Below are 8,112 nucleotides of genomic sequence, written 5' to 3'. Positions count from 1 at the left end.
GCAGGAGCAGGGACCGAGGAAGGGGAGCTCACCCCGTTGCGGGGATTCAAACTGCCAACCTTCTGATTGGCAAGTCCTAGGCTCTGTGGTTTAACCCACAGTGCCACCTGCGTCCCTCTCTAATTGTAGCGTGCAATAAATGCAGCATGCAAACCAAGCCATGCAAAAACGTTGACTAAACCTTTCCTTTCTTCTACATAACTTTGTGAAATACCGCCAACCCCATTTCATCAAGTCAAAATATGTTTTTGAAGAAATGTCACCACGGGCAGCCTCAGCCCTGTACCAGTGTTTGCAAAACTTAGCATAAAATGCACCGGTGGATTAAAATGTATAGTAGGAAATACCTTTGATATGGAAATTAGTCTAGCCTTCTCAGTTACTTTCCACGATAAAGGTTAGCAGCACATGCAATATGCAAAATTCTCAATCCTACTTAGGGAAATCCTGATTTGAATTGTAGATGATAAAACTCCTAAGAGTATAATTAGCTTTGCACACTTTCTAGAGGTTGGAGGTTTTCGCTTCTTCTTCTTCTTTTTCTTCTTCTTTTTGATCAGCCTTACAGAGAACGAACCAAAACCTATGGAAGGAAAAAGAGCCTTCCCTTCTAGCAAAGAGGCACAGATAGTGGCCTTTCTCTTCAAATTTGACCTGTAACTGTACAATCTAACATGGAGTGTGAATCCAGCATGTATAGAACTATCATCAGGAATATCATTGGTAGTCAATTCTGGCATAGAGTCCACATGAAAAAAACATTCGAGAAAAGCACATTGGTTTCAAAGACAAATGCCACTTTCTAGTATTTCCTCTTTTTCCACTCTGTCATTCATATCTGTTGTTTACTGTCACATATTGCATCTCCTGGTTACAGAAAAGGTAGATTGAAAGGTAGGTCCTATTTTGCATCTTGCAGTGTATAGTCAGAAAAGAACTTCTCATGCAACTTTGTATTATGTCTCTCTCTCTCTCTCTCTCTGTGTGTGTGTGTGTGTGTGTGTTCTACTGAATAGAAAATTATGCTCTTTGAAATATAGATCTTTTCAATGTTACTGAACATCTGTCCCCTTTTAGTGAAGTGAGAAGCTTTCTTGTTGATGGATGGGTGGATGAACACGATAAAATGTTTTGAGATTTCCTATTGCCCAAGAACGACATGGAGCTGAGCCAAATTCTAGCTTGTAACTGAACATCTCCCAGATTCTCAGAAAAATACAGACTTCCGAGGAAAGGCTGGGGTTGGTTTTTATGAAGAAATGGAAACAGTGAATAATCAAATTAAGAAAAGCAAGGAGAGGAGTGCTATGAATATAAAAAATATCTGAGACAAATTTGGAAAACTAATAAAAATGATTTGGGGTGGAGGAATCTGGGACAACCATGACAGAGTCTTGTCTGCTATCATGGGGTTTTATTTTATGAAGGAGAAGCAATTTTCCTTATGTATGTAAGCAGGAGTCATCAAAAATTAGATCTGAGCCTTCTGGGAATGTAGCTACCAAGTAGGGCTAACAATTTTTAAAGGATGAACTCTGGAAAGGAAAAGGGTGTTCCAGGCTAGAGTCAAGACTAGGGAAAATAGATAGAAAACCATACTGTTTGAAACCCAAGCAGCAAGAAAAGGGTCTCTTTGTGGAGAAGAATGAGAGTGAAGCTTCTACATCAGCTTCTGCTTTCTTTCCTGGAACCTAGTAGGCTCTTGCGGGGGTCATGATTCTGTATGTGGCATAGAACTTGGACAAGTATTCAAAATGTCTCCGTTTCAAATCTTGGCTGACATATTTTGCATTTGAAATTCATGTTGAATTTGAACATCAAATTGTACTTTGAGATTTAAATTTCAAAACATCTAGACCTATGGACGTCTCTGCATCTCTGCATTGGGGGGGGGGGGCAGATAGCAAATATGGGTTGGATCCAGATCAGTGGAACCCTGCTCATTGACTACTCCTACTGACAGAAGTGCGGGAGAGAGTCGATTTTTTTAAAACCAAATTCTAATTCTACTTTTTCAGTAGGATGTGTGTGGGGGGAAAGAGAGTTTTAACTGTTCCCTCTGACCAAAATAGCCATTGACAGTGTGAGATTGGAACAAAGACGCCTGCCTAGGGCACACTGGCTTATATAGACCTTCTGACCCTGTTCTCAGCATACTGCACACTCACACTCATGTGTGCTTATCCTGCTTCAGTCTTGGACTGACCACAATATTCCCCCACCCCCCAAAAAAGAAACCCTACTAGACTTGGTACATGGAGCTGATATTTATCTAAAACACTAAAACATCAACAAGACAAAAATCTTTGGAAACAGCTCAAGAACAGACTTTGCGGCTTGGCTTTCAGAGCAAGTTCCTGCCCTGATCAACTGTATTTTCATACCTTGCAGGATTCCTTCTCCATCCTCAGGTAATCTGTAGTTTTGGCATCAACTCTGCATCTATCTTCCACTTGCATAGGTAAAGGTAAAGGACCCCTGGATGGTTAAGTCCAGTCAAAGGTGACTATGGGGTTGTGGTGCTCATCTCGCTTCAGGCTGAGGGAGCCGGCGTTTGTCCACAGAGAGCTTTCTGGGTCATGTGGCCAGCATGACTAAACTGCTTCTGGCACAATAGAACACTGTGGCAGAAACCAGAGCGCACGGAAATGCCGTTTACCTTCCCATCACAGCAGTACCTATTTATCTACTATCACTGGTGTGCTTTCAAACTGCTAGGCTGGCAGGAGTTGGGACAGAGCAACAGGAGCTCACCCTGCTGCGGGGATTCGAACCACCACCCTTCTGATCATCAAGCCCAAGAGGCTCAGTGGTTTAGACCAGAGCACCACCTGCATCCCACTTGCATAGCAACAAGGTCTTCCAATGCCAATCTCAAAAGCCAGGCAAAGCCAGGTGGGAAGAGCAGGTGGCTTCAGCGATAAACAAGTCCAAAGCCATTTAGGGCTTCAAAGGTCAGTTTGACATTTGACATTTCTGGAGTGTTTTTAAAGGCAGCCCAAGGTTGAGAGCATTGCAGTAATCCAGCCTGGAAGTAACCAGGGTGTAGATAACAGATGCCAGCTTCATCTCCTCTAGGAAAGGCACAGCTGGGGAACCAGCTGGTATACACAGAATCTCAGCAGAGCATGATGTGTAGTCAAATTATAACCTTTCATCAGTCAGCTTGTTGATGGAAGTGACCCTCCCTGTGGGTCACTCACTTAGGCCACAAAACAACACTGAGAGAGGGGAAAACAATAGCAATATAAGTATGAATGGTAAATAAATAGGTATATTTCACTAGACTGAACAGTATGATTGGGAAATTGTTGCTGTCTCATTAGCCAATGACATCTGTGGAACATTATTTTTTTTGTACACCAGAGCCCTTGTTGGAACATTTTTTTGAAGGAATATTGTATTGCCTCATTAACTTTAGGCAAGTATTTTGTCAGAATAAGTAAAATGTTACAGCTGAACAGAATTTTATTTATTAATTTATTAGTTTTATATACCGCCCTTCGTTATAAGAAGGTGGTTCACAAAGTAAAATACAGGATACAAACAAAACAGCAAAACAATAACCCCAATTCCCACAGATACATTTAAAAGGCTGTAGAATATTAATCAGCCCAAAGCCTGATTGAAGAGGAATGCTTTCACCTGGCACCTAAAATATACATAATGAAGGTACCAAGTGAACCTCTTTGGGGAGAGCATTCCACAAATGGGGAGCCACTGCAAAAAAGGCATTGTCTTGTGTTGCCACCCTCCAGACCTCATGTGGAGGAGGCACACAAAGAAGCTCCTCAGAAGATGAATGCATAGTCTGTAAATCTTCGTTTCTATTCACAATCTTTAACTTTGAATTACAGTGGTACCTCGGGTTACATATGCTTCAGGTTACAGACTCCGCTAACCCAGAAATAGTACCTCGGGTTAAGAACTTTGCTTCAGGATGAGAACAGAAATCGGGTGGCAGCGGCGGGAGGCCCCATTAGCTAAAGAGGTACCTCAGGTTAAGAACAGTTTCAGGTTTAGAACGGACCTCCAGAATGAATTAAGTACGTAACCAGAGGTACCACTGTATTTTACAATAAAAATGTGGTGGGTGCTGGGAATTGGAAAGGGGCAAGGAAGTGTTGGATAGCAAAACTTTGCATGTCCTGCACCTCAAAACAAGCCTGCTGTTGCCAGCTGCAGTGGATGGTAAGTCGACAGGTGAGCGGAAGAAGGGGAGCTGAACGTCTATGTGAAGGTTAGGGAGAATCGTACCCTTCCAGTCACCCCTGACTTGGGTTTGAAAGAGCAGAGCTTCCCCAAACTGAGTTTGAAATAACAGAGCTATTTCCCAAAGTTTGTATGTGTCTGACGGAGGGGCATTCACACATGCAGGTATTCTGTGTGTGCGCACTACTGTGCAAATATATGAGGCCCCAGAATAGGATGTTTGTCAATTCAGGTTGCTTCAATCCTTTTGGCTACTCCTAAATTTAAATAACCACAAGGAGAGAGAGCGTGCAGCTCAATTCAGAACCCTACTTTCCCAATCCACTCTTCAGTGATCTGAGCTGACTGCCCCAGTTATCTGTCCTGGAGTCATGGGCGATTGCCTACCATACTTGTGTCTCATGACCGATGCAGAAGAACCATCTCATGCACCTGAAACCCACAATGATTTGCCATTTACAGGTTTAGCTGTCTCAAAAGTGATCCATGAGTACATGTTTGAACCATCAACTTTCAAATGCTGTGCATCTATATTCTAATCTGGAGCCATCTTTGATACAGCAGCTGGCAACTAGCTATACTTCACATGGCTTGCCAACTATTTCATTCACTGGCATATTCAAAAGGGTGGAATTATTGCTGCACTCACAACAGAGTGCATGTTGTTTCTTGACTTCAAACTGATTGGTTTACTTGGCCAAGCCTATGCTTATTTTATTCCTATCTTTTATTATATTTATTTGACAGGCTCTGGCCCAGCAAGCGAAGGAGACAGTGAACATTGATCACTTCACAGGCTCGCTCCTGCCATTGTATAGGGGGAAGTTGTGGAGTGGTGTAAATATTCTTGCATACAGTGAAGGAGTGCAAATATCAGAAAAAATCTCCAATAATGAGCTGAGGAAGGGTGACTCAAAAAGATTTTTAATTTTAGTTGTCTTTATTTAAAGTATTTATATACTGCTTAATTATCAGATTTTCTAAGCCAGTAGAATAGAAGTTTTGAGCTTCTACAAGGTGAGGCCAAAAGCCTTACAGGCAATATTGCCTGTAAATTTCATTGAATTCTGCCCACATGTTTTTTAAAAAGTTGATAAGCACAAATCCTGGAGCTATTTGTATCTAATCTGGCAGGTCTTGTCCATTCTGCAAGGCCTACCATGCTGCAAAAGTCATCCACTTCTGCCCAAAGTGGGGAAAAGTCATAGATTTTTATTATTATTTCCCAATGTTGATGGAGCAGCAGAATCAGAGCAGATTCAAACAGATGTCTCACACTGGACAACCCAATGTACCACTTCGAGATTCTTTCTTTAAAATAGAAAGTGGTATAATAATAATAAAAAATGTTAAAACATTCCTGTCCACCCAGGATTTGGCAATTAAAAGATATTTTTTCCAGCAACTTTGAAATATTAGGTGTGAGGATATTTGGTTGGTTTCCAAACATTTTTAAAAATGCTGTATTCTTTTTATTGTTTTGTTGTTTGCTGCCCTGGGCTCCTTAAGTAAGAAGAACGGTAATAGTAATAAGAACACCACTTTCTTTGCCCTTAATAGCTTGGTGGTCTACCCCCTGAATCTATTCCTCCTGGATGGGTAGATCCAGATTCCAACAGATTTTGGTTTTCCTTTACTTTGCCTAAGCACAAGACTCAGCGACAACTGCAAACACTTGCATTCCCGGCTTGAATACTTTAATAAGACTGGCTGCTATGAAACTTGGAGAATCTCCTCAGCTCTCCAGAGATAATAAAGTACTGTATGGCTTATCCATTCAACAAGGTTTAGCTGTAAGCCACACTAGTGCGGTTTCTTTATATTCAGCAACATCTATTTTAAACATATTGAGCAATCAATTTCAACTTGTTATTGTCATTAGGGATTTGAAACTTTAATAAGCAATTACCAGGGTTCAGTCCTTTATGTTTTTAATTTTTTTTAACCGAGATGCAGCTCAGTCCAAGACCTATAGCAATCATGCCCTCCAGAATGCTTAATTGAATGAGTCCATAACTCAGACCTGCTTCTGACTGTATTTTTCCTTTCTTGATTTATTGGACTGAATGATACAATACACACAGAGAGAGCACAGGGAAAATGCAAATTGGAGGTGTCAGCTATAAATATTCAGCACTGCTGTACTCATCAACTCAGTGGAATCTAGGCCATCTGACCTCCTTTCCCCTCTACTTTTGATTAGTATATTGCTCTGCTTTTTGATTGTATATTGGAATGGGGAGCTGTCCCCTTCCCAACCTATAAATTCACAACATGATACTCTATGCATAGCATATAGCTTCTTGTGTCACTCATATATGTGGAAAGAATACCTGAAGAATCCAGGAATGGCTAACTGAATTATTTTGATTTCCTATTCAATTTCTTTCCCTTGACTCTTCCACAAACTGGTGCCTGTGCCCATTTTTGTAATCTGGTTTCTGGAGGGAGAAAGCAATCTGTTATTAAATTTGTAACCATTTCTATTTTCTCCTTCTTCTTCAGCTATTAAGCCAGAGAAATGATCCTCTATCGAGATTAATTTTGCATTAAAGAGCTGAGCCCACAGTGTTTCACAGCCACATTAATGTCATTATGCATTAGGATCCTATTTGCACAAAATTTTCATGCAGATTTAATTTCTTTTCTTTTAATGGAATTGCATATGCTTTTCACCTTGTATGATAAAAATCAAGTCTAGCGGGTCAAAAAATGTTCTTAGAAGCGATAAATGACACCACCATTATGACACAGTTTAACTGCGGGCTTAATTCTCTCCCACTTAAAAGTGGTAAATTGTGCTCATTTGTGCTCAGGGTTTTAAATGGCGTCAGAGGCCCTGTTTAGAAGACCATCATTGTGATCTATTAGACTGGTGGACACAAGAGATAGGGACTTTTTGGTAGTGGCTCTACGCTTGTCAAATTCCTCCTCTAGGGTGGTAAGAGATATGTATCACCTCCATTATACTGGATTGTGAATGGACCTTTAAAACTTTTTTAAATTTTCAAACTGCTTTCTAATATGTGGTTCGCTGTATTATTTTAACTGCTGCTGCTTTAACATTACCCACGTTGTAATAACAATAATAATTTATTATTTGTACCCCGCCCATCTGGCTGGGTTTCCCCAGCCACTCTGAGCAGCTTCCAACAAAGATTAAAAATACATTAAAATCGCACTCTTTTAGTTTTGGGTTGCGGTTTTACTGATAGCTGATACTGATACATTAAAATTGTATTATTTTCATTTTGGATTGCGGTTTTACTGATAGCTGTTGTGCTATGCTTTTGATGTCATCTGCATTGGGAAAGTTTTGCCCTGAAAGACAGCATATAATTTTAAATAAGTATCCACTTTCCAAGCATATTTGTCCAAAAGAGCCTTCCAGAACCTGTTGGGCCTTCCTGCAGCTGCAGCAGGCAGCAGCGGAGCATATGCTCACACTGCCCAGGGGGTGTGTGCTCCCAAGGGGGCACACTCCCAAGGTGGGCAGGGCATGGAGGGTACCCCCCCCCCAGGCACAGGATAGCAGCTCGGGTGCACAGAGTGGTGCATTCGCCCTGCAGCCAGGGGCGCAGTGAGCCGCCCACAGGGTGGAGCAAGCCGCCGATGGAGGACATTCGGCATACCACTCGCCCGACCACCTGTGACTCCCAAGCCTCCCCCAGCTGTCAAAAGAAAGGGGGAAGGGGGAATTCCGCTAGCAAAGCGTCCCAGCTCCCCCCTTCCCCCAATGGCTCAGGGTAGGCTTGGAAGTCACTGGCAGGTGGCATGCCGAATGTCACCCCCCCCCCCCAGAAATGACACCTCGCAGCCTCCTCCTGATGCATGATGCAATACATGTGCACCATTCTCATGATGTCAAACACACATGGTGCCCCCCCCAAAAAGTTGGGC

Source organism: Podarcis pityusensis, assembly GCF_964106645.2.
Source record: "Podarcis pityusensis genome assembly, chromosome: 11".
In the NCBI taxonomy this organism is placed as follows: Eukaryota; Metazoa; Chordata; class Lepidosauria; order Squamata; family Lacertidae; genus Podarcis; species Podarcis pityusensis.
This window is presented reverse-complemented; position numbering follows the sequence as displayed.